Below are 18,768 nucleotides of genomic sequence, written 5' to 3' on the forward strand. Positions count from 1 at the left end.
ATAGTCCAAGGCAGAATTCTTTGTCACAATTTTGAAGCCCACACCTTATGCCAATGAAATCCATATGTGATTCTATAAAAATGCTAAACTGGGAAGAGTAGCTAATAAATTATCTCAACAGAGGCAATAATTGATCAGTCCTTGCGTAGAAATTTATCTAATTAGCCAAATAACATATCTAGTTCTGTCAGGGATTATCTGAATACCACATTTATTGTTCGATGAATCTTTGCTTTTCAGCTCTGGTAAGGCTGAAAAATGCTCTTAGCTGCTCTTTACCACTAAAATGAATTTTTTTTCCCCAAGAAATAAAAAAAAAATCATTGTCTTTTTAAGCCAAGTACAGCCAAGACCTGAACAAAAGGGCCTCAATCTATCTGAATTATCATGGAGGGTTTGGGATCCATGGACACATTACTGAAGATAATAAAAATTTGGCATTTTCTATTGTCTGATGGTTTTTAAAGACTAAATTTCTTCATTTATTTAAATAGATGATAGGAAAGAGCAAAGTACAAAAACAAGTGCTATATACTGAAGGTATGTGAATTACCTCCTTCCCAAGGATAATGCAAATTAGAAGTACGCAAAGCTTTGTCTGCACCTGGGATCTTTAATGAGGATAAAGAAAAATCAGACAGAGATTCTCCTGGGGAAAGAGAGGATCGTTATTTGAATAACCTGCAGTGAATTCTAATCAATGTGACGTGACTTTGAAAATGAATGTGGTCTTTCAACCCGCTGTACTTGAGCTGTAATATTAATCATAACTTCATGGTACAGTAAAGCTTATGACAAATGCTTGTTCAGTAGACTCAGAAAAAGACTGGCTTGGATGTGCCAAGGAATATGGAACCATGGAAATAAAAAGGATCTTCTTTTTTCCTCCCCACTAGCCCATTTATTGGCTAGTGTATTCTGTTATCTTTCTTTAATTATCTCAAAAGAGGTTGATGCAAATTGTATGTCGTAACTGTAATTGTTTTCTTTTTTTTCCAAAGGTGACATTTTACACATACTTATTTCCTGACACAGTTTTAGGAGTGTTATTTAACATTAAATTATACAAGGAAACTGGTGTGCCAATCTGCTAAGGATGCATTAAACAGCACAGCAAACCTGTGCAACACAGGAGAGGATTTTAGCCCTGCCCCAGCAGAGGCTTGCATTCTTTACAAGTGCACCCTGGACCTGACGAAGGCTAAGCATATATAGAGGAGATTTCCTGGAATGATAGGTAGAAAAGTGATGCTGACTTAAATAATAATTAAAAAAAAAAATCAGCTATCAAGTGTTTTCGACCTCAAAGAAAATGCAATTAGCTTTTGACAAGTTGACATTAAAAGGCTTATATCAGAGGAACATAATGTGTTAAAGCTAAATGCTCAATAATCACATGAGGAAGGAAGGAGATGATAAAATAAACAACTTAAAATAATTTAAATCACCTCTCATCAGAAAGTAATTCCAGGAAAAGAAGAGGCCTGGCATATTTGCACCAGTCTCATGGAAATAGCGTTTTGTAATCAGAGCCGCCATCTTGGTTATCGTTGTTGCTATAATGCTCTGACATGAACGGCAAAAGCTGTGACTCAGACCCGCTGTCCAGCATATACCACCTGTGCGTAATGAGACAAAACAGAGGTTAATTCTTCAGATGTGTATGTTGACAGGAGAGTGGTTTCTAGATTTCGGTTAAGAAGTGAAAGGGAATGTTAGGTGGTACTCACAAATCTGAGGGTAGCCAAAGTGGACCGATAGTCTCCAAACTTACTCTTGTTTTGCTCTTCCAGTGTGCTAAGAAATTCGATGCTGTATGAGATAGACACTATTTTTATTCCCATTCTAGAGCTAAGAACCCAGGGTTTGAGGGATGTTGAATTACTTTCTCAACTTAATCAAAGTTTTATGTGGCAGAGCCAAAAATGAAATCTATTCTCCTAATATTAACACTTCATGCTTTTTAAAAACAACTTTATTAAGTTATAATTTACATGCCACAAAATCCATTCATTTTTAAGTATACAATTCAGTGATTATTAGTAAATTTACTGAGTTGCCCAACTATCAGCATAATCCAGTTTTAGAATATATTCATCTCCCTGGTAAGATCCCTCATGCCCATTTACAGTTAATCTCTGTTTCTTCCCTCAGCCCCAGGCTACCACTAATTTATTTCTGTCTCTATAGGTTTGTCTTTTCTGGACATTTCATATAAATGGAATCATACAATATGAGGTCTTTTGTGTCTGGCTTCTTTCACTTAGCATAATGTTTTGAGGTTCATCTATGTTGTTACCTCATGCTTTTTATAATGCATTTGTCTACTCTTCATTCTGCTCACAGCTCCTGCTCTATTTTGAGCTGTTTCTATTTTGATCTCACTTCAGAAGAGAAGCAAAGAGAAGCACTGCAGCATAGGGGAAAGAGCACTAGCATTGAGAGGAAGATCTGGATTGGGGGCCTATGACCAAGGTGATCTGATCTCTCAACGATCTCACCTGTAAAACTGTGCTCACTCGGAAGACCAAAGGAGATAAAGTCCATGAGAGTGCTTGTAAAACCATATGAAATGGTAATTTGTTATTATTGTGTTCATTACAGCATCATGAAGTAACGACTCAAGTTTTCAAGATGCCATAATCTGTCTATACTCCAAGAATTCTGGATCTGAATGAGAAAGTTTGATTACCATAATCTCAACAGTGATAAGGAAATCTAAGATCCTTCAGTTCAGGTCACTGTTTCAGGATTATAAAACTGATCTAAACTCAAGTTTAAATGTGTAGGCCACTAGTGGTAGGTTTTAACTACGCAAAGCTTATAAACCATTCCTAAATTCTATTCAGCAGAGTAGTGGCCGCCACTCCCAAATTGTGGAAACTGCATAAAAATCACCTGTGGTGTCCTTTAAAAATGGAGATTCCTGGATTAACAAGATTTGGAGCTTAAAATTTCTCACTAAAAAAAAAAAAAAAATCCTGAGGGGTGCCTGAGTGACTAGTTGGGTAAGTGTCCGACTCTTGGTTTTGGCTCAGGTCATGATCTCAAGGGTCATGAGATTGAGCACTGTGTTGGGCTCCACACTCAGCAGGGAGTCTGCTTGAAGATTGTCTCCCTCTGCCCTTCTGCCCCTCACTCACAATGTCTCTCTCTCTCTCTTTCTCACTCTCTCAAATAAACAAATAAATCTTTTAAAAAATAACTCTTGAAGATGATTCATTTATATCCTAACATTTCAGAACCAAACTTGAGTGAAAACTGTTCTTAGGTATGTTACCCAGAGCATGGTCAACACAATAATGTTAGACCATTCTAGAATCATGTCACAAATTTTCATTGTGTGCAGGTTACTGTTGGCCTCCAATACCCATTTTCCCTTCTTTCTTTTAGTATTCTCATTCCAGAATTTTAAGTGAGTACATGGTTGCCCAGCCTTCCTTGCTACAAGGTGTGGGCATGTGACCCATTTCTGGTCAATGAGATGGGAACAAAAGTGATGTATGCTCTTTCTGGGTCAAGTCCTTAAAAGAAAGGGTTTGCTTTTCCTTTCTCTCTTCTTCCTTCTCACTAACTAGTCTATGGACAGGGTAGTGATGAGCCATCCGTGACCATGTGGCAAAGGGCAACATTCGTGAATGGTAAAGCAGCAGGAAAGAAGGAGTTCAGGTATCAAATAATCTCACCAACTGCCCACTAGCTCAGATTCTTAAGTTAGAGAAACCAACTTTTATTTTGTTTGAATTATTGTTATTTTGTTCTTTGCTAAATAACCAAACCAGTATCTTAATACATCTGCTAAAAGACATTGGATATTCAGAAAACTCAGGCAAATTGCTTCTTAATGTCTCAATTTCTCAGGCTGTTTCTTTTTGTAACACGTTCACTTCACATAGTTTAAGATATGGGTCTCTCTGCTCTTCTGCACAGTAAGGTGTTCCATTTGAAGAGCCTGAAGATTTGGTCAGAGGAACACTCCAACATGAGAACCTGTGGAGGAGGTGGCACAGAGAATCTAGTTTGTATGGTGGGGTTTACATTTGGTCTTACATTTTTAGGCTGGGTAAGTTTAAGATCGGTGGTATGAATGGAGACCAGGTGACTAGCCTCAGTAATCTTTAGTTTTCCCTGAGAACTTGACACATAGTAAGCACTCAAAACTATCTGTTGATTTACTCTCAGCAAGACTCCTGTGTGGCATGTGTGCTGCTATAATGAAGTTTGTAGGCTTATCCACGGGTAACGCACACTGACACTGGGGCTGTTTCCTTAAAAGGAGACAACAGAGTGTACAATACTAGGCAGGTGGAATTTGCAATTGTTGGGTTCCTTTCGGCTCTAAACTTCATGGCTCTCTCTCCCTTTCCTCAAACCTGTTGCTGATTCTCTACTACCTTAAGGATAAGCAACACAAACAAAGATTCCAGATCCTCCCTAAATGCACCTCAGTTCGCTCTCTTTTTGGCTTTCTCTCTCTGCACTTGCCCCGAATTCTCCCTGCATTCTCCTGACCTTACATTCTGCTCCACCTGTTCCTTCTGCTTGGGGACATACCTACCTATCAAATTCCCATCCACTCTGCATGAGTGAATGCCCTTCAGTGTTATATGAATACACAGATCCCCTGATGGCAGGGGAGGTAAACAGCCCTGACAGCTCCCGGACGTCACTCTAATAGATTTTGAATGATGATCTCTCACTGAAGAGACTCCATGCAGCACAACTCCAAGTTAGGAACTAGAGCATGGAAGATGCCTGCTGACCAAGAAAAAGTCATCCCCGCATTCTGGCCTCCAATGTCTGTTCCAGGTGGACGAGATCAGCTGATTCCCCAGCATAGCCCTTTCCTGAAGGTTGCTTCCATTTGGGAAGTCCTATGTGCACACCATCACCAAAACACCTAAATTCTTCTCATCACCACTGCCTTGTCTGGCTACCACCTGTGCCTCCCCCACCGCTACTCCCTTAGTGTGAGCCTCCATTGGCTCCTCTCTGAACTTAACTGAACTACGGCAGCAAGTTCAGTATTTCTCTTCTGCCATTCAAATCCTCTCCCCCTACCTCCGTTAATTCTACACAAAAGAATCACAATGATTTAAAACCCACCAGTGGTGTCCCATGGCACTGATCATGAATCTAATAGCATCTCTAATGATCTAGCTTCTGCTAGTCCCTCTGACTTCATCATGTACTATCCTCCCCGCTCACTCTACTCCAGCCATGCTGGCCTGTTCCTCAACATCCCAAGCTCTCCCTGTTTGATGGCCTTTGTACTTGCAGTATCTTCTGCTGGGAACACGTTACCCTGTCAACTTTGCCTGGCTGGTCCCTCTCATCAAACAGGTCTCAACTCCAAAGTTAGCTCTTAGAGAGAACTTCCCTGGCCCCTACCAGCTAATGCTCCTCTCTCTCACCGTATCAAACCACTGCCTTCAGAGAACTTCACGATATTTGAAGTTATTTTAACTGAGAACATCATTGGATATCATTAAATTGTTGTTAGATGAATGAGTTTAGCATAGTGATTAAGAACTCAACCAGGAGCCTATCTTCCTGAGCAAGTCTTGGCCCTGACAATTTGACATCCATAAGTCTGTGGGCAAATTACTTATCCTCTTTGTGACAGTTTCCTCAGTTTCCCTATCTATAAAATGAGGATATTCATGGCACCTACTTTATAGGGTTAAGATTAGATAAATTAATACATGTACTAGAGAGGAACAGTGCTTATGTGGAACATCTTATGGACTCAGAAAAGTCAGCTCGCAATTTAAAGAATTACATTTACATTTCTAACCATGATTAAAGCTGAAAAGCATTACAGTAACTACACAGGTTTAACAAATGCTTAAGGTTTTAGGCGGAACCAGAACACTCTGTGATCATTTGATGTCAAATTTTCAGGTTCTTGAATTGTTAAGGCAAGTTACTGTTTAAGGGCCTAATATTTTTTTATTAATTCACTCATTTACCAACAAAATTTTACAGAATTATTATATGTAATGGTCTGTGCTAGGTTCTAAACTGAATGGATTGCCCATAAACTTGACAACAGATGTAAACAAGCATTTAGAGTATGAGGAACATCAAAAGTTATGTATTCAGAACCCTGGGAGCAGTGAGGGGGGAACATGGAAAAAGAAGAACCTACCCCAAGTCTTCTTGGGGGTGAGGATCGGTGGTCAGAAGATGTTTGTGGTCCTTGCAAGGCAGCCTCTAGCCTTGCACTACTTGATATTTTGTGAGCACCTGTGGATTCCCCATTGTGGGTGAGAACAGCATGCAGAGAACATGCAGTCACTTCTTGAGAGCATAACCAGGAAAGAATGCAGAGTCATTTGCTCTACCCAGCAGCATGTGAATAAATATGCCACACATATGTATTTACACAAATGCAGAATTATAGGCTTGCTCCAGAGGGGGGAAGGAGAAGAGTGTTGAAACTTGATGGCATATCAAGCATTTCCTGAGGGATGTTGTCTGTCAGTCTGTTTGTGCTGGCTGATTGAAAATCACATGTGGCTCTCAGATGTAGAAAAGGAAAAGTATTTGCATATAAAAATGGGAACATTTGTAGTATAATGCTTGATATAAGCCACTTGAGCAACTATACAATATTTCTGGGCAAATCTTTGGGCACAAGTTTCTGGAAAAGCTTCAGAAGACTATCTTCTTGGTTTCCCCCTTTCTCCTCTGGCCCTCGTTGTCTTTCAGGGAGGGGGGTTTGTTCTAGCTGAGACCTTCAACCCTCCCCCCCACCCCCTGCCCCATTTCTCTATTGCAGGGAGATGATAAAGGTGAAGAATTTATTTTCACTCTGTTTTCCCTTTAATCAATGCCAAATCTTACTATGGGAAAGGTGAATAGGAACCAAAATTCTGATAAGATTCATGCCATAAATAAAAAATTCTGAGGTTGAGTTCTTATATGGGGAGGAGGAGAGGTCTATGAAAAGGGCATTAAAGAAGTAGAAGGTGAGAAGCAGATTAGTTGTTTATCCAAATCTGTCCTAATCAAAAAGTAAATAAAGCTTCAGAAGAGCAAATGCTATATAGCACTTTAGCTGAGTGTATTGGTTTTAGAGTCCATTAGACCTATAGGAAGTCTGTCCCTGCTGCTTATTCATTGTTTTACCTTGGTGGCAGAGCCTGCAACTGCTTCTCAATATCCATCTTCTCCTCTTCCTGGCCACATAGCCAGATTGCATTTCCTAGCCTCCTTTGCACGATGTGTGGTCACATGATTAGATTCTGGCCAATGATCACCTCCACCTCATCCATGGCCAAACTAAATTGGAATGTCACATGAGACGAAAAGGAAGTTTTCATGGATGAGGCAGCAGAGATTTTGAGGTCAACTGTATAAGTCTACTCTTATACATTTGAATAAGATTACTAAACCCTGCTTAATTTCATCAGCAAAGTGGGGCTAACATATATACCTTATGAGGTTGTCATGAGGCCCCTTAGGAGGTGCCATTTTTTTTTCTTTTTCCAGTTAGTTTCCTCTTCTTTCATGTACTTATATTTTTCCTTATCACAGCAAAAAAATAATTCTAGTTCTCATTCTCTGATGTCCACTCTGCTTGCTAGATGGATAAAAATTACAGGAAAAGTAAAGCAGTTCAATACATGTGCCATTCCTAGGAAGGAGTGACAAACTGCTGTATGTCCTTAAGTCAGTGTAAGAAATAGTCTGGGGCTCTGTAGGGCTGGTCTCTGAGCAGAGTCACATTGAACAAAAACACAAAGAGGACTCTAAAATCTTTGAAGGTTAATACGAATTATGACTAATTTTCTCAAAGGGGATGACACAGGGATCTTACACAAAAATGTTGTACAGAGTTTCTGAGAAATACTTTTTATTTTATTTTTTTTTAAACTTTTTTTTTTTTAATTTATTTATTTGACAGAGAGAGACACAGCGAGAGAGAGAACACAAGCAGGGGGAGTGGGAGAGGGAGAAGCAGGCTTCCTGCTGAGCAGGGAGCCTGATGCGGGGCTTGAGCCCAGGACCCCGGGATCATGACCTGAGCCGAAGGCAGACGCTTAACGACTGAGCCACCCAGGCACCCCTGAGAAATACTTTTTAGACATTAGACTCTCCAATATCACACTCATGATAACCACTAAAAATCTCTCCTCTGCTCTCATCTATTTGGTTTCCTTGCCACCTGAGTCATCAATGCCTTTGCTCTTTCCTTCCCTTCCCCCTGGCTGGAGGAAAGGATGACATGTCTGGCCCTACCCACTGGCCAGACACCTTGCCATGAGCTTTAGGTCCTGTCTCCTACTTCATGTAGGAAGGTATATCTGGGAGGTGTGGATTTAATTCCCTCCAACAGCTTATCTCGTCAATCAGTCTCATAGAACATTTTCAGTGAATAAAATTCTCAGCCTTATTTATTATATGATTTGATCTAATGACTCATACGACCTGAGAAGGGAAAAATCAGAATGGGGATTTTCATACATTTATTCTGACAATAAGCACACATGAACAAGTCTCTACGGTCCAAACAAAGCCAAGAATTCATTCCAGGGGAAGGAAGCATGAATGAAGCTGGCCTGAGAGAACTGGGTAAAGCACACTAATCCTTGGCCTCTCTGAAGGGGTGGGCAGGGCTGGCCAGATGGGAAGGAAGAGTGCAGTCCAGATATGCTCCGATTTAATTCAGCCAGGGAGAAGCCTCTCTTCTTACTAACAACTCTTCTGGTTTCCCATGATACCTGAAAACAGCTACATTTCTAATATATAAGGTTAAGTCACTGTGAAATGTTATTTTTATCTCTGAGAGGTAAATATAGTCATCATTGATATTACTTCAGACTACTTCAGGCATATTTATTCAGGTGATTACCCTTAGTTGAAAACAAGATGAACCGACAACACGGGTCCCGTGAAGTAGACAGTAAGAAGCAACTCAACTGTCTGTGAGTTTTCATTCTGCTGAGCTCATGGGGGTTAAGAATTGTGAGAAGTCTGAGATTCTGCCCTACTTGCAAGCTATCATGAGACTCGTGATTCCTGAGTGAAGGACAAAGGACTTTATGACTGATGGCACAGCAGGCACCGTAAGTGTCATGTCTGCGTCGGTTACCCTCGCCCCCCAGGTCCCCATGGGGCAATGTGTATGCCGTGGGTTTGAGTTCTATCTGAGGAACCCTGAGCTTAGGAAATTCTAATCTTCTCTCATGGGTTGTAAGCAAACCTGTCCAAACTTGGCCCCAGAGGGAGATATTATCTTTATTATACTGGACGGTAAACAAACATGTCCTCTTATCTGCCGAGAGACACTAGCTCAACTCTTTAAGAGTGTTCACTCTCTAGATATCCTTGAAAAGACTGTTTAGAACAAAAGGTGGTCAGTGTTTCTGCTCACCAGATGTATAGAATTATGAGTTCCATGGAGAATTCTCTCGAAACAATGGTAGCATTGCATATGGAGAGCAGGTGAATCTACCTGGGTCCAAATCCAGCTCCACCATTATTATTTAGCAGCTTTCAGGAAGTTGCTTAAACTCTCTGGAGTTCAATTTCCTCATCTGTGAAATATATTTGACATATCTCTATCATATAGAGATACTACAAGAATGTAATAAGATAGTAAATGATAACTATGACAATATATGTATATTGCACAGGTGATATATAACATTATATTCTAAATTTTATTATATAATGCTATATACTGTGTTATTTTGCACTTCTTATTAACATAGATTGTATTTTTGTTTTGGCTAACAGATCTAGTTAGCTTTGAATTGATATTTACCTTGTTTATACTGAGCACCATAAATAGCCCTGGACAAGAAGACAGGGTACCTGGGCTCCAAGTATACCACAAACCAGCTGTGTAGCTTTAGCAACTCATTGAAACTGATTAGTCAAAGGAGGAGATTGGACAGGGACTCAGGGATAACAAAAAGATTGTCTTGGTGCCAGGCCTGAGCACTGGGTAATGAATGCCTGGAGAGTTGGGTTAAGAAAAATTTTGAGCCCATATCTAGGCTGAGCAGGGAAGTATGCCCATGATGAGCTAGCCATACTTTCAAGGTGTGGAGCTGAGTGGGGCTGGGGTGCAATGAACTGAAGGGGGTAGAAATGTGATAGCACTCTTGCCATTGCTTTGCATATAACAGTTGCTAAGTTAATTGATGAATTAATTGTTCCATTAATTCATCCATTAATTGATGAATTGAGTAATAAGATTTCAGGAATTCTGGGTCAAGGATTAAAAATGTGGAGGACATGAATTGATGGTCAGGGGAGGGGGATGGCAAAGAACCACTTTATGATTTCACTTTGGAATGAGGGGAGACCTACTTTTAGTTAGGCCACGACCTCAAAGCCAGGTTAAGTACATCTGGAAATCCCCATCTGTTATCGGGCTGTATGTGGAGTCCAGGCAGCCTTTTTTCAAATGACCTGGTGTGTTGTTGCTGCCTCTGGTTTCTCCTGGGCTCCAAATTACTGCTCTGAAGCAGCTGCTCAAACACTTTAATGGCCACAATTAAACCTTCCCAGAGGCGGACCTTTAGACATGGCAGTGGTTAATTGAGCCAAGTGCCCTGGGGTCTGCCATCTTTGGCAAAGCCTTGCAAGTCCAGTGTGGCTTGATCTTTTGTTTGGTTGCCCCACACATGTTCTAGCGGGAAATCTTCCTTTCAGTCACACTAGTAGAAATGGCAAAAACCTGGGGATGAGACAAGACTGCAGAAGGAATTCCAATGTCTTTGTAAGAAAAAGATCTTGTGAATGGCAAGTTTGAAGGTCTCTAAAATTGTCTGGGTTTATTAAATCCTTTAACAGGTAGAACCAAGCTTTACTGGGGAAAAGCAGATAATTAGTGACTAAAACATAAAGTTTTCATCTATTATTCAATTGACGTTAAATGGATGACCAATAAATAGCAGGGAGTGCCTCAGAGATGGGGAGACAGCCTTGGAAAATGGGCTAAAACATAGGTTCATAAGAGCAGAGACTGGGACACCTGGCTGGCTCAGTCGGTAGAGTATGTGCCTCCTGACCTCAGGGTCATGAATTCAAGCCCCACATTGGGTGTAGAGCCTACTGAAAAAAAGTGGGGGGGAAAAGCCTGGGTGGCTCAGTCAGTAAAGTGTCTGACTTGATCTCAGCTCAGGTCTTGATCTCAGGGTTGTGAAATCAAAAAAGAAAGAAAGAAAGAAAGAAAGAAAGAAAGAAAGAAAGAAAGAAAGAAAGAAAGAAAGAAAGAAAGAGAGTGGAGACTGCTTTTGTTCAGTTCACAATATTCCCCCAATGCCTGGAATGCTGTCTAGTACATAACAGATGTTCATGTAATGATTTTTGAGCAAATGAGAGGACAAAAACTGCTTTCATTGAGTTTACAACATAGTAAGTACACAAACAAGATGTTTATCATTTGTGATGAGTCTGTACAGGAAAGAAATGTTGTGATATGGAAAGAAGGAAAGAAATGGGCCACGTTGGTGATGACTACTTTGGTTGGAGAGATTTGGGAGGGTCTCTCACAGGACAAGGAGCCATCTGTAGAAGACTGTGGGGGTGGGGAGGAGACTTCCAAGCAGACAATGGCAACAGGCAAAGGCCCCAGGGAGGGGAATGCTTGGGTGTTGAAGAAACAGAAGGAAGACTGTGAGGAGAGGCTGCTAGTGAGTAGTGAGGGGAGTAGTAAAAGGTTAAATCTGAGTGGAATGAGGGGGCCCCAGGTATAGAGTCTCCTAGTCACGTCAGGAGAATATTGGTTATATTCAACGTTTTATTTTCCTAGGGCTGTGAACAAATCACACCAACTGGAGAGCAAAAAACAACAGAAATCCGTTCTCTCATAGTTCTAGAGGCTAAAAGTCTGAAATCACGGTGTTGGCAGAGTTGGTTCCTTCTGGAAGCTCTGAAGGAAAAATCCATCTCATGCTTCTCTTCTAGTTTCTGGTGTCTGTTGGAAATCCTCGATGTTTCTTGGTTTATACATATATCACTCTCATCTCTGCCTCTGTCTTCACAAAATATTCTCTGTGTTTCTTCTCTTCTCCCTATGTCTTCTCTTCTTTAGGGCACTCATCAGTGGATTTGTGGTCCATTCGGATAATCTAGGGTGATCTCATCTCAAGATCCTTAACTTAGTTACATTTGCAAAGGCCTTTCTTCCAAATAAGTTCACAATCATAGGTTTCCAGTGGACATATTTGGTAGAGGGGCACCATTCAATTCAAGACACTTTATTTGCAATGAAAAGCCAGTGGAGAGTGTTATACAGAAGAGTGACAAAAGATTTATATCACTCTGGATGAGGAGTGGACTAGAAAAGAGCAAACCTGGAAGATCGCAGTGGTGAAAGATGGGTGTCTGGAGATGATCTCATCCATGTAGAAGCAGGAGAACATAGAAAGGCTGAGTTAGGAGCAGGGCCAGGGTATTAGTGTCAAGGCAATTTGAGAGTAGTTTCTGAACTAAAATAAGGGCAGTGGCACCCAGGTAGCATCTCAATCCCAGGCCCAAGCTCACACAGATGTCAGGTCTTTGGCTGGAAATCAGCCAGGCGTTTCCTTTCTGTACTCTTCATTGCCCCACTCTTGGCCCCTGCAGGCCTCCTTTTCCTGTGAGCAAGGTTGCACCAAGCACTCAGAGTTGCTGCTTTTATGCCCTACACTTCTTAGTGCTGTGCTCCTTCCTACACAGAACTCACGTAAATCTCAATGCTCAACTGCAAAAGGCCCCCAAACCCTAGTTTATTTGCACTGTGTTGCTCTTTAGGGTCTCTAGAATGCATTGCCTGTCTGTGATGAGCTGAGATTGCTATAGGCAGGAAAAAAGACCTCTCCTCTCATTTTTTTCTAACTGAAAAGTAAATCTTGGCCAGGAGTTCTTCCTTTGCCTCTAGGAAGCATTTCTAATAGCGTGCATAGATAACTTCCTTTAGAAGGTGGGGGGGGGACCAAAACTCAATAAGTAGGTAGTATGCATCAACACTTGTCCTCCACAATTTGCAAGCCTTTTGCAAAGGCATGGAAGCAAAGGTAAGATTTATAACTGGGAACTAAATGTGAAGTTGAAATATTTTCTTTTGGAAGTGTAAAGTGCAAAAGTGTTAGCGTAAGGCTATTGAGACTTCTATTTGTTATTCTACCTGTCTCACTAATGAAAGAGAAAGCAACTTTTCATGGAACAGCAAGAGTTTGAGTGCTCTGGAGAAATATGGACCTTTCCTAAAATTGCAAGTTTCCCTGTTTGCAGATTCCCTGTATTGCCCAGGGGATCCTCAAATGATGGGTGTTTCTGTTTTAAGTCTTTTTCAGTTGCAAGTGACAGAAAAAGCCAACTCAAATTTGCCCAGCCAAATAGGACATTTAACGAGTGACGTAATTGTAAAGCTGAAGTAGTACAAGACCCCAGGCGCTTAGACACCATGTCTGGAATCCAGTTTCTTTCTGTGTGTTTCACTCTCTGCTGACATCAGACTTAGAGACTTCTCACCTCACAGTGGCAACAGGAACACCAGACCCCCAGCTTCACAGTCAGCAATGTCATTGTTTCTGATTAGTTCATTCTCAAACCAGTACCTCTGTCTAGAGGAAGGTGGTGCTGATTGGCTAGGCTTGAGTCACATGACCCCCCCCCCCCCCCGAACTGTGAGTAAAGTCAGTACCATAGAAACCAAATAGTCTGAGTGGGGAAGGAGTGAATTCTCAGAAGGAAATCAGGGCGATGTTACCAAAAAAAGGAAATGAACGTGGTGGAGCAAAATAGCAACAACAGCAGCAAGCAAATGTCCCTTCAGGAGCCATGTCACCTTGGGCAAATTGTTCAGTCCTTGTTCCTGTTTCCTTATCTTTAAAATGGGGATAATGATGTGAGTACTTTCTTCATAGAATGATTGAGAAGTTTGAGTTGGTCCATGTGATGTACATAAAACAGTGCCTTGTCACATCTGTCCTAGACTTAGTATTTATTTCCTTATAGTGGGAACTTTATCCCTGCTGAACTTTATAAAGATAGAAGTCAAGCTATTTTACTGAGTAGGTCTGAGCCAGAAAGATATGGTGAGATCATACCCAAGCACACAGAACTAGAGAACAAGTAGAAATCTCAAAAGGGAGATACAACATATCCTGAGTCCTACCACTTATCCCCATCTCCACTGCTGCCCTTTTGTCCAAACCACATAATCACTCAATGGACTCCTGAAGCCTCCCCTTCTCTGATTTCTTGGCTCTGCTCTTGACCTCTCACAGCCCAATCCTCATACCACTGCCCAAGTAATCTTTCTAGGGCATAAATCTCTAGCTTAGTATCTTCCAGTATTTCCTCAATAGAAATTAGAATAAATGAACCTCAACTCTTAATTGGCTTGGTCTTGCCCTTTCCTACCTCAACAATACTGCTTCCCTTCACTGTGTGCATGGTCCTTGAGTTTGCAGCCTCTTGGTCTTCTGTGTCTTACACATGCCAAGCTCATTCCCATCTCTTGAGAATGTTCTTCCCTTAGATTGCTTCCTTATCACTATCCGGATCTCAATTTGAATACCAACTCCACCAAGATGCCTTTCCTGATTAAACCAGACAAAGTACTTTTCCTCCCTTATCTCGGTAATTCTCTGTATTATTTTACCTACACTATATCTCTTAATAATTGAATTGGTCTGGTTTATTTTGTGATTCCTTCTTTTAGAAGCATTTTTTTTTGAAGAAGAAGAAATGAGGTAGTGAAGACTTACCTACCACAGAGATATAGAGAATGAGCTTAGTGTTGGGGGCTGCTTTTCTCCTGAGGACATTTGCTCATCCCTGAGAGTCAGCTGAGAGTTTGAGGAGGTGAACAAAAGCTCTGCCAGTGTGTGAGTCATAGGAACAGAGCAAAGCTTCTTGCCTTGTGTCAGGGCCCTAAAAACTGCACAGTGGGAGTAAGTGTGAAGTGGAACAGAGAGCAGTTCAGCTTTAAGTCACCTCTGTTACTGAGATTGAATTGAGGAAATGGCTTGTGCCTGCAAGTGCTCTGTAGACAAAATGTAAATCCAATCATGAAAGATGATATCATCCTAGGCCTCAAATTATTTCTACAAACAGTTTTGTGAATGTAATTTCTATCATCAGTAAAAAGTAACCAGGGACATTAAGAGACATGATAACAAGAATGAAAATCAATAAAGAAAAACAGACAACAGGAAAGGATTCATAAGAGCTCCAGATACTCAAGCATCATACACAAACTTTAAAATAACTTTTATTACATTCAAAGAAATAAGAAAAGATTAAAATTTTCAGTAGAGCATGGGAAACTTTTTTTTTTTTAATAAAAAGAAACATATGGACATTCTAGAACTCAGAAGTAAAGAATTCAAGAGATGAATTTAACAGCAGATTCCACGAGAGGGAGAATTGGTGGACTGGAAGACATGGCAGAAGGAAATGGAGGGAAAAATGAATGGAAACTATAGTAACAAAGGTAAAAGCCACAGGGGATTCAATGAGTAGATGTAACATATTGCAGCTGAAGTCCCTGAAAGACAGGGCCCTCACTTCTCACCTCAGTTACTGGGTTTCTCTGTTTTCAGGTTGGTTTCTACTTGCATCTATCACACAGCTGGTGTACAGTTTTTAAAAAACAATACTCTAGTACTTAAGAAAATGGCATTGGTTTTATATTTTGTCTTTACCACTAATTAATTGAATGCCTTTGGTCAGGTTGTTTAATCTCTTTGTGCTTCGATTTACTCTTCTGTAAGTAGTTATGATTACATCTAACTCCCTAGATTACTGTAAAAATTATATGTCTATATTTATCTATTTGTATAGCTATCCACATATCTATTTAGATAGATACATATAGATATATAGTATTTGGCTTAATATAACTACTCACAAAATTACAGTTGTTTGCTGTTATTCATATTTAAACAACTGCTTTTATTCAATTTATAGACCATGACAAGTTCTTTTACACCCAGGGTCTTCATACAGACTTTTTCTTTTCCTGGAAAATGTTTTATTGCTTCATCTTCACTCTCAAATTTTATGTTAACCAAGGTTCCTTTCTCTAAACATTTCTTTATATCAGTGATTCACAGTCTTGTCTGTAATTAGGCCCACATATGGAGTTTTATAAAAATACAGGTGTCAGGGTTCTACCTAGAAATTCTGATTTAGAATGCCTGGATATTTACTTTTTAGACACAAAAGATTCCCCAAATATGTCTGGATAAGTAACCAGAATTAAGAACTCCTACTTTGTTCTACACAGTTTCTTTGGGTGGTCTCATCCATGTTTGTTTTCCTCCAACACTAACAGATACCCAAGTCATGTTTATAGCCTTGGTTTTTCTCCATGATCTTTCCCCTGAGTTCCATACTCACACACACAGCTGCCTCTACTTGGATGTTCAAAGAATTCTCACACTTTATGTACCATTGTCCCTCTGTCTAATCTCCTTTTCCTATATTCCCAGTGTCAGTGAAGGGCACCATAATCCACCCAGTAAGTTAACAGCTTAGACTTGAATGTTGTTCACAAGGTAATAACATTTATATATAACAATGACCTCAAAGGAAGTTAGTAAAAGGAAAAAAATTCACCCATAATTCCATCTGTTTTATGCTTTGTTCACATTGCTATATACATTTTTTTTAAAATTGAGGAATTAGAGTGTGTCTATGCTCTCTTTCTAAAATAAGTCAATTCATTGCTTTTGAAAATGCCAGATTGCTAGGGCAAGTACATATAAAATGTATATGTGATAAATTAGCCACTAAAATTAATTTGAAAGTGATGGATTATTCAATAACTGATGTTGGAGTGAATGGCTAAGCATTTGGAAAAAAATCATAATCCTCTGTTACACTCTATACTGTAATATATGTCAGAAAAAATAAATATATAAAGTAGATAAAAATTCTAAAAGTTAAACACAGTTGTTCTAGGGTGGAAAAAATTTTTAAAATTATACTAAACCTAGGAATCTTAAAGGTAAAGAACTGATAGATTTGACTACATAAGAATTAAAAGACAAAAATTTGCTTGATAAAAATCACTCAACAATAAATGACAAACTGGTAAATACTCAACATATATTACTATGCCCTTTAAGGTAAAAAGAAAACATATAGGAAAATATATATATATCACAATAGAAAAATATAAGGAGCTGAATGTGCAGATACTTAAAACTAATCAAATAAGTGAAATATTAAAAACAAAATGTGTTTACTAATCAAATGAGCAAAGAGGAAAAACAGGACAATAGCCTGTGTATGAGCAAATGTTCACTGTAATCTGTTGGATACGCAAACTGGTACAACCTCTCTCAAGGATAATTTGGTGTTATGCATCAAAATTTTAAACATACCAATATTTAATCATGCAATTCTACTTATACAAATTCAACTAGAAGTAACTGGCTAAGTGAACAAGAATATAGGCACAAGAATATTTATCAAACTTAGTTTTAATATCAAAAATAGGAATAAATGTACTTTGATAAAGGATTGGTAAAATATGTTTAAATTAAACAGTATGTAAACAGTAATAATAATTTCATAGACATGGAAAAAATATCTATCATAGAAGAAAGAAGCAAATAGTGGTGGCTTGATTCCTGTTCAGAAAATAACTATGATATATTCCATAATGTTCCCACTGATTTCCTTTGTGTAGTGGTGTTATGTAAAGGTTTTACTGAATTGTATTACTTGCCTAGGTTTTCTGTGTTAGTCCAATGAACATGTATTATCTTATTATTAGAAAATACAAGAAATCTGGGACACCTCGGTGGCTCAGTTGGTTAGGCATCTGCCTTCGGCTTAGGTCATGATCTCAGGGTCCTGGGATCGAGCCCTGTATTGATCTCCCTGCTCAGCAAGGAGCCTGCTTCTCCCTCTCCCTCTGCTTGCTGCTCCCCTTGCTTGTACTCTCTCTTTCAAATAAATAAAATATTTAAAAAAAGAAAGTACAATAAATCTATTTATTAGAAAAAAATAAAATAAAAAAGGGAGGGTTGGTGAATCCTGGAATCTGGATCTTCTTATTCTTGTTACAATGTTGGTAGCGGTATAGCTTAAAGTGTAGAACATTGTTCTATCAGACTGCCCTAACCATATGAAGTTAGATAGGGTGTAAAAATGAAAGCATAGTTAAGTTTGAAAGATCCATTTAATTTTTGTTTTTGCTTTCTAGAACAAAAGCAAGGCAAATGGAAGGTGAGTTGATAATATATTGATTGTATAATAAATGATAGGTATTGTGGTAGGTAATGTACATGCCTAAATAGTTGTTTAGTGTTTGGATTATGGTCACATTTAGGAAATGTGCATAACCTGTTACCCAAACAGGAGGAATGGGCTTTTTGGGCATAATCTCCTGAAATCCAGAAATTATTTTCAGTAACTACCAACTGGAGTCAAAAAGAATCTCCACAATAGATTTTTTTCAAGGCTTATTATTGCACTTATCTAAAGATAGCATGTGTTTTAATTGGCAATTAAGGCATACCTAATGCACTGTGGGGCAGGAGGATGACATCTGGGAATATGGGCAGGTGGAATGCCTGAGAAAACCATTGTTTCTGTAATCCAGACCCAGGAATTACACAAGGTGTGTGTCAATTTCCTTAGGAGAACCCGAGTCCTTTAGTTGTGTTTTAATCTAACCTGTTCACTTGACACATTTATTCTAATTGGTATTACTTTGCAAATTGCAAAAAAAAAAAAGAAAATACTAGTGATTGCCTCATTAATATTCAGGGGCCTCCTGTGAGGGAAGTAAAACTCAACAGC

At 39.4% G+C, this 18,768-nt stretch overlaps 1 pseudogene; it reads right to left on the reverse strand.

The window, feature by feature from the left end:
- Positions 1-1,504: 1,504 nt before the first annotated feature.
- Positions 1,505-18,768, reverse strand: part of LOC102731948 (bromodomain-containing protein 2 pseudogene) — a 73,521-nt pseudogene continuing 56,257 nt past the window's right edge.

The sequence above is a fragment of the Leptonychotes weddellii genome, chromosome 4, assembly GCF_054177405.1.
Source record: "Leptonychotes weddellii isolate Sample4059 chromosome 4, ASM5417740v2, whole genome shotgun sequence".
In the NCBI taxonomy this organism is placed as follows: domain Eukaryota; kingdom Metazoa; phylum Chordata; class Mammalia; order Carnivora; family Phocidae; genus Leptonychotes; species Leptonychotes weddellii.